The following is a 7,784-nucleotide window of genomic DNA, read 5'->3' on the forward strand; positions in this document are numbered from 1 at the left end:
CCCTCCAAAGCACCTCAGGAAGCTAAAAACTGCGGCTTGGTGAAGACCAACTTGCTAGAATGGAACCTGGGGCAGAAGGCCACAGCCCTGCCTTTCCACGGGGGCTCGTTTCCCATTGGTCCAAAGCAAGGGCAAAGATGAAGGCCATGAAGCAGAAAACTAGGAGTGTACCCAGAGCATCAAGACCTATTAGCACAAGAGAGAAGCCACCAGCCCGGCATCCAGATTCAAGAAAAGGTCACAGGCGAGAGGCCTGAAGGCAGACAGTGGAAGGCCTGCTGTAACCACGTGGAGCAGGGTCCAGAGTCCCTCCCTTCTTCCCCTCTGAACAAGCCTAGAGGCGGTATCACCTCTCAGGAAAGTCACCCCGTTCCCAGCCCAGGAATAAATTCCAAGGTTGTTTTAAGACAGTTGAGGAATCCCATTGTCTTTGGCAAGTGATTGATTTCGGAAGTAGGCATTTGACCCAGTTTGGCCAAGAAGAAGTGAAGGAAAGCCAGCAAGGAAGCTTCTAGAAAATGTTTCTCCACTCTTGAGAAGGAGACACCTTTCTTTGGGTATCATCAAGTCTGTTACCCCAGCTTTGAACTATATGTATGAAAGAATATAGGGGCAGCCCGGGTGGGTCAGTGGTTTAGCGCCGCCTTTGGCCCAGGGCGTGATCCTTGGAGACCCGGGATTGAGTCCCATGTCGGGCTCCCTGCATGGAGCCTGCTTCTCCCTCTGCCTGTGTCTCTGCCTCTCTCTCTCTCTCTCTCTCTCTCTCTCTCTCTCTCTCCCATGAATAAATAAATAAAATAAAAAAGAAAGAATATACATTTCCATTTTATTGACTGTAAAAAGCACTGAGGCTGTAAAAAGCATTCTATGAGATGTACCTACTGAGCTTTTATTATTTTTTTAAGATTTTATTTGTATATTTGAAATCTGAAAGCAGGTGAGTGAGGGGAAGAGCAGGAGAGGGACAAGCAGACTCTGCGCTGAGTGTAGGGCTGGATGTGAGGCTTCATCCCACGACCCCTGAGATCATGACCTGAGCCAAAATCAAGAGTCAGATGCCCAACTGACTGAGTCACCCAGGCTCACTAAGCTTTTAAAGTGCTTGTGTTGTCAGAAGACAGTACAATTTTAGCCTAGGGGAGACTTTATGTGAAATGGAAAAAGGCATCCTTCTCCCTCTGGGCAGACATCGTCCCTCATCCTCTCAGCAGAATGCTTTTGTGCAGTGCACACACTGGACAACTATCCGTAGCAACCTTGTTGCCAGAGAGTGTCCAAACATGGTAAACAGAAGCTCTAAGCCAGTCCTTAAAGATCCCCAAACTAAAACCTAGCAGTTAAAAAGGCAGGAGATTCAGTCCATGCCCATATCAGGGATCAAAGGAGGACAGTGAACGAGGGATGTCCTCGCCGACAACACAAATCAGCGCAGTCAAAATGGCCGGATGCAGTAGCTGGATGAGTGTTCAGCTGTTCTCACTTTGGCAAGTGTGTTTAAGGCTGTCTGGGGCACAGTCGTGTATATGGGAGGAGAAGTCCATGAGCCTCTGGGCAGCTCGGCGGGGGACTGTAATGGACATCGCTCCCTTTCCCGGCCGGCAGCCTCCTGCTGATAACAGCACCTCGGTCCTTCCCTAGGGGCCAGCCTTCCCAGCTCCGAGGCCAGGTGATTCAGCTGGGTCTAGCCACCACACCCCACCCCAGCTAACTCCACTTCTGCCCCCTCGAGCTGTATCAAGTTGGCTTTCTGTCACCTGTGCCTGAAGAGGGTCCACAACTAACACAGAGGCATCCTCTAGCTACGGAAGAGGGCAAAACGGGAGAGGCGGTGCCACCCACAAGCACAGCGCCACCGGCCACTGTATGGTTCAGGGAGCTCACTGCACATCCCGACCATCACGGATGATCTCTGCGGCCCCTTCTGGCTGTGACACGTTGTGATTCCAGGACATTCGTTGTTTTCACCCCCAAACAAATCACAGCCCTGGTGACAGGTCTGGGCAGGGTAGAGAGAGGCCTTCCAGGTGTGTGGGCAGATGGAGGAGAGCCCCGGGGGCCCCGGGGCTCGCGGGTGGAGGGGCTGGGGGGTCGAGGCCCACTGGGCGGCGGTGGGAGGCGGTGGACCTTGGGGCTTCTTCGCGGGCGGCTGGACGCAGGACGCAGGAGGCTCTGAGCTTTGCTTTCCTCCCTGAGAGCCCGGTAGCAGCTGTTTGCTTTGAAGCTTGCGGCCGGGAAGGGCGGCGGAATTGGTAACCTGGAGAGAGAAGCCTCCAGCGGGTCTGCAGACGTCAGGTCGAGCCCAACTCTCAGAACAGAGACTCGGGGGATCCCTGGGTGGCGCCGCGGTTTAGCGCCTGCCTTTGGCCCAGGGCGCGATCCTGGAGACCCGGGATCGAATCTCACATCGGGCTCCCGGTGCATGGAGCCTGCTTCTCCCTCTGCCTGTGTCTCTGCTTCTCTCTCTGTGTGTGTGACTATCATATAAATAAAAAGAAAGTATTAAAAAAAAAAAAAAAAAAGAACAGAGACTCGGAAGAGAGAAGACCTAAGCAGGAAAGTCCCATCACTAAGAGGGGGAGTGGGAGGGGGCGTGGGAGCAGAGGGCCAAGGAGAGTGAAGGCTGGGCGGGGGCCTGGGGGGTCTCCACAAAGGGACAGCAGCCACCTCCCAAGCCGGGGCGGGCTGAAGCGTTTTACTTTCTATATCGCACTGCCCTCCTGCAGCCCCGAGGAAAATTCTGCGAAATGCTACCCTGCAGTCTCAGCTGTGCTTTGGGGGGAGTCGAGGCAGGCGATGGAGGGGCGGGAGGAGGAGGAGGAGGAGCCAAGGGCTTGGCCGGGGGCAGCGAGCGGCCAGAGGCTGGAGGACGAGCCCAAAGAACGGATTTGCAGACACGTTATCATTCCCCGCGACTGGCCCGAATACTCGGGGAGGGAGAACATTCGAAGGCCGAACGGGTTACAGTTGTCTCCAGGACACCCCCGTTGACAGAAGAGCATGACTTGACCCCCGCAGCCCCCCAAAGTGGAGATGGTTTGACTGGACCGGGGTGGGGCCGGCGCTCGCTGGATCCCCTCGGCCCGCACTAAGCGGCTGTCGGGCCTTCTTATTTTTTCCGAAGAAGCCTTTTTAAATTGAATTTTACGTTTTCGGTAAAGTCATTTTCTCTCTGGGGCCGGCGCGGGGCGGGGGCCGCTGACGGCTCCGCAGGCTCCGGGGCACTCGCTGGCCCCCGGCCATTGGCCCGTCACTCTGGGCCTCTGCCACCGCCTGCCCTCACACAGGACTCTTTCACGTTCCAAGCTGCCTGCCTGGTTTGTTTTTTTAAGAAAGCAATAACCGCAACACATTCACTGTGGCTCTTTATAGCTTTCCATATGTATAATCACTCTTTCTCTCTCTTCAGTTTTTCCGATGTTTTTTTCTTTTAAATAAATGCTCATAAATTTTACTGGTGAAAACGATGAAAAAACATACCTAAAAAGAGCAGTTTGTTGGAAGGGGAAAGAAGAAGGAAAAAAAAAGAACACCAAGCAGAATGTACAAAAACTCAACTCCTGTTTAGCATTATATACCTAAGAAGTGAAAAACAAAAAAGTTTGGATTTTGTGAAAAAAGAGATTATTCTGTAATGTCTCTGAAATTTGCATGTTTAACTCTTCAGCTTTTATTTGATACACTTAAACCCCTCCAGCCCTCACCTCCCTGGGCCTGCTGAGGAGAACCCTCAGTCATAGGAGGAAGACCCCTGCCTTTAGTCTTCTCTCAGCCATTACGTTAATGTGGGGCCTCACAGAAGTCCAGTCATCCAGAGACCCCCAGTCTCTATAACTGTAAGATGAGAGAGGTTGGACTAGGAGCTTTTATTTATTTGTTTTTAAAGATTTTATTTACTTATTCATAAGAGACACACACACAGAGAGGCAGAGACATGGGGAGAGACGTAGGCATCAGGGAGCCCAAAGCAGGACCCGATCCCAGGACGCAGGGGCCACACCCTGAGCCGGAGGTAGATGCTCAACCGCTGAGCGGTGTCCCAGGCATCCCGAGACTAGAAGTTTTTGAAGGACCCTGGAAAGTTCTATGGCTTAATCCTTAAGTCAGTCACTTGATTAACTAGAACCAAGAAATGGATTCGGAGGCCCCTTCAGATCTGCTCCCCATTCAGGGAGGCTGCAGCAGACCACTGGCCGTCTTTCCAATATCCATTCTCCCCGTTCTCCTTCCCAACAGAACTCTCATTTTACTTGGGGCAGCAGCAGTGTGCTCAGCTAGAGCGGTTGTCCAGCTTCCCTTGCAGCTGAGCATGGCCACCTGACGCAGCCCAGCCAATAAAATGTAAGTTGAAGGCCACGGATGGTCCACCTCAGCTTCAGCTGCCGCCTCACATTTTTTGCGCCTGCCATTCCTGCCTGGAATTCGGTCACACGATGGGGTGGAAATGACAGCAGAGTGGCAAAACAGAGCAGGCCAGAGGGGCCTGGGTCCCCATTACATCAAGGAGTCATGCTCAGGGACGCCTGGGTGGCTCAGTCGGGTAAGCGTCTGCCTTCAGCTCACGTTGTGATCTCAGGGTCCTGGGATGGGACCCCACATTAGGCTCCCTGCTCAGCGGGGAGTCAACTTCTCTCTCTCTCCCTGTGCCCCTCCCCACGGCTTGTGCTCCCTTTCTCTGTCAAAAAAATAAAATCTTAAAAAAAAAAAAAAGTCACAATCAGCCAGGTGGGCTGATCCGCCCACCTCAGGTGACTTGTGACATGAAAAAAATAAAAGCCTGATCCATTAAGCCACAGTAAGGTGGGTTTCTGTCACCTGATGGTAAACCTAGTACTAATCTGTACAAGGCCCAGGAGGAGAAACACTCAATAAATACTGAGTACCTGACAGGAACTGAGTGAGGCTGGATAACCCAAACGTGGTCCCTACTCTCACAGAGCAGCCAACGTAGGGGCCGACACAAAGGAGCAAAGAAGTCAATTAATTATTATCATTGTAATCTCAGAAAAGAGAATAATAGATCCACTTCTAATGGGTGGTCCTAGAAGGATCGGTAAGAAAATTACATTGAAGGGAAAAATTTAAGAAGTGAGCCATATGGAGGAATGGTGAGAGGAGAGAATGTTCCAGAAAGAAGGAACAGCACATGCAAAGGCTTCCAATGGGGAAGAGACTAAGAGGAGGCCCATGAGGAAGGGGTTCCGGCAAAGTGGGAGAGGTCCGCAGGGGCCAGCCAGGCAGCACCTTTGGCGGAGTGTGGGAGGGGAATATTTTAAGTCATTGAAGGATTTTTATTTATTATTAAAGATTTTATTTATTCATGAGAGACAGAGAGAGAGGCAGAGATACAGGCAGAGGGAGAAGCAGGCTCCCTGCAGAGAACTCGATGTGAAACTCGATCCCAGGACCCCAGGATCATGACCTGAGCCAAAGGCAGATGCTCAACCGCTGAGCCACCCAGGCATCCCATTATTGAAGGATTTTTAAAGAGAAAATTTCCAAAAAAAAAAAAAAAAAAGAGAGAGAGAGAGAGAGAGAGAAAATTTCCTTTCAAAAAGACCCCCTTCTGTAAAGCAGCTTCAGCTCCAACTTTTGTGAGTCTATTGGTTGCACACAAGTCTTGCCAACATAGCTGTAAGAGGAAGTTCCTGGCCCTGGTCCTAAGGGCTCTGGGCATGACTCAGGTCCCAGGACTGCCACTCAGTAGTGGGTGCCCCTTAGCTACTATCCTGAGCCTGAGCTTCTTCATCAGAAAATCGAGACAGTAAGAATCCTACTTGGAGCTGTGAGGAGGCAATGTGTTGAACCCTGTAATGCACTTGGAACCATGCCCGGCACATAGTAAGTGCTAGAAAAGCTTATTATTTTCATTGTTGTTACTGAGAAAATCATCAGAGTCCAGTACTCCTGACCCTAGGGCAGTGCCTCTCAGTGTGGCATTAGCATCACCTGGGTCCCATCCCCAGAGATTCAGATTCAGTAGGCCTGAGAATTTGGTTTTCCAGAATTTGTATTGCTGCCGGTAGTCTACAGACCACGCTGCTTTAGGCTTGGGTCAAGGCAGCCCCTTGGGAACAGCTTGGAGAAGGATGGCCAGCTCCCCACTGTTGTAACCACCTTCAGCCCTAATGGATAATGGCAAAGAGTGGAGACTGTGAGCCCCAACTTCCCCAAGAAGACTCAAATATGTTCTCCTGGGAGGCAGGACAGCAGGTGGTTCTCAGCCTTCAAGGGGCCTCAGAACTCCTGGGGCAGATGGTAAAAATACAGATTTGGGGGGGGTACACCCCAGAGATTGTTTCAGTCTAGGAACAGAACCCAACGATCTTCACATTAAATGACTCTCCATGGATTCTGCTGCATGTGTGGCCGCAGGTCACACTTGGACAAATGGCAACATAGTGGTTTGGGAGTCAGACAAACCCAAGTTCAAATCTACCTCAACCACTTCCCATCCGTGTGGCCTTGCGTGGCCTGTAAAACCTCTCCAGATCATGAGCATGCTTTCCTCATCTGAAATACAAGCTTATTAATACTGGTAATATCCTCCCCAAGAGGATGAAGTGAAAATATTTGCGCAGAGGGTACAAAAGTTACAATCACAGACTCAAGTATGCAAAGGTATAACTTGCTTTATTTACCTATAGCTTATACGAATTCAGCCCATGGCCTTGTATTTCCACTAATAGAGAAAACTTGAGCTTGGAAATTCTAGCTTGTTCAAATCACTTCCAGCTCAAAAACAATTCCGCCTCTCTTGAGGAACTGCAGCCCAAACTGGCACACTCTCCTCCTCCGTTGTTGGCTCTGCCCCTGGAGGAGATCTGGGCTCTTCAGGTGTTCATTACCTCAGTGACTTCCTCAGGCATCCTCATGGCACAGCTGGTCGTAGGCACAGGTATCCCCTGGCCACTGTGCCACCATGGCCACTGATGGGATAGCCCCTGGGTTCAACCTTCTTGCCTCTACCCCAGACCTCCTCACCATGTCTTTGCTTAGCGCTCTCGACAGCTGTGCTGCTCGGATGTGCCCAGCAGTACGGGTACCCCCACAGGTACACTTTAATCACCTGTCTAGACCCCTTACTTAGCCATCCTCAGTCTGCTGCTCAGCTGCCACACTGGACATGGGCCTTACTTATGAGAGTTTTGATCACTGCCGATCCCCGCCTTCCACTGAGTCGACCTCTGTCTTCTTTTACAGGTTGGGTAGAAAGGGAGACTTGTTCTTATTTCACCCTGCTTTCTTCCATATCTTATATGTGATTTATAGTAAAACCCTGTGCCATGTGTCCTCAGGGGCCAAATCACGGGTCCCACAATTCTTTTCTTTTGCAACAGAAACAACAAAAGTCTGGCCCTTGTGAATGAAAGTCTTGTTTTCTGCCTCAGACTTACACAAACCCATGTGGCTTCTTCAGAGTACCTGCCTCCCCCTGTGGGCAGGACAAATAGGCCCACCATCCCTGCTCCCCAAAGGTGGAGGAAGACAAAAGCTATAAGGAGCTTCCGGATGCAGTGGAGGGCACCTCATTTGTATCTCAAAATATCATCCCCTTCTCTCCTTTAAACAGAGTCCTTACTTAGTAAATGCCTGCCCTGGATTAACTGCTCGGTGCCTGACAACCATGGTGACTATGGATAAAGGAGAAAGAGGATTCCTCTTCCTGGATGTGTGATGCTTTGCTGTGCTGCCCCTGACTGGCTGTGACTCTGCCCCCGAGACCAGGGGAGACTGGGAGGGTGCTCAGTCTTCCCTTAGAGGATGAATGGGATCTTCTAAATGGG

This window comes from Nyctereutes procyonoides, unplaced genomic scaffold (genome assembly GCF_905146905.1).
Source record: "Nyctereutes procyonoides isolate TBG_1078 unplaced genomic scaffold, NYPRO_anot_genome, whole genome shotgun sequence".
Taxonomy (NCBI): Eukaryota; Metazoa; Chordata; class Mammalia; order Carnivora; family Canidae; genus Nyctereutes; species Nyctereutes procyonoides.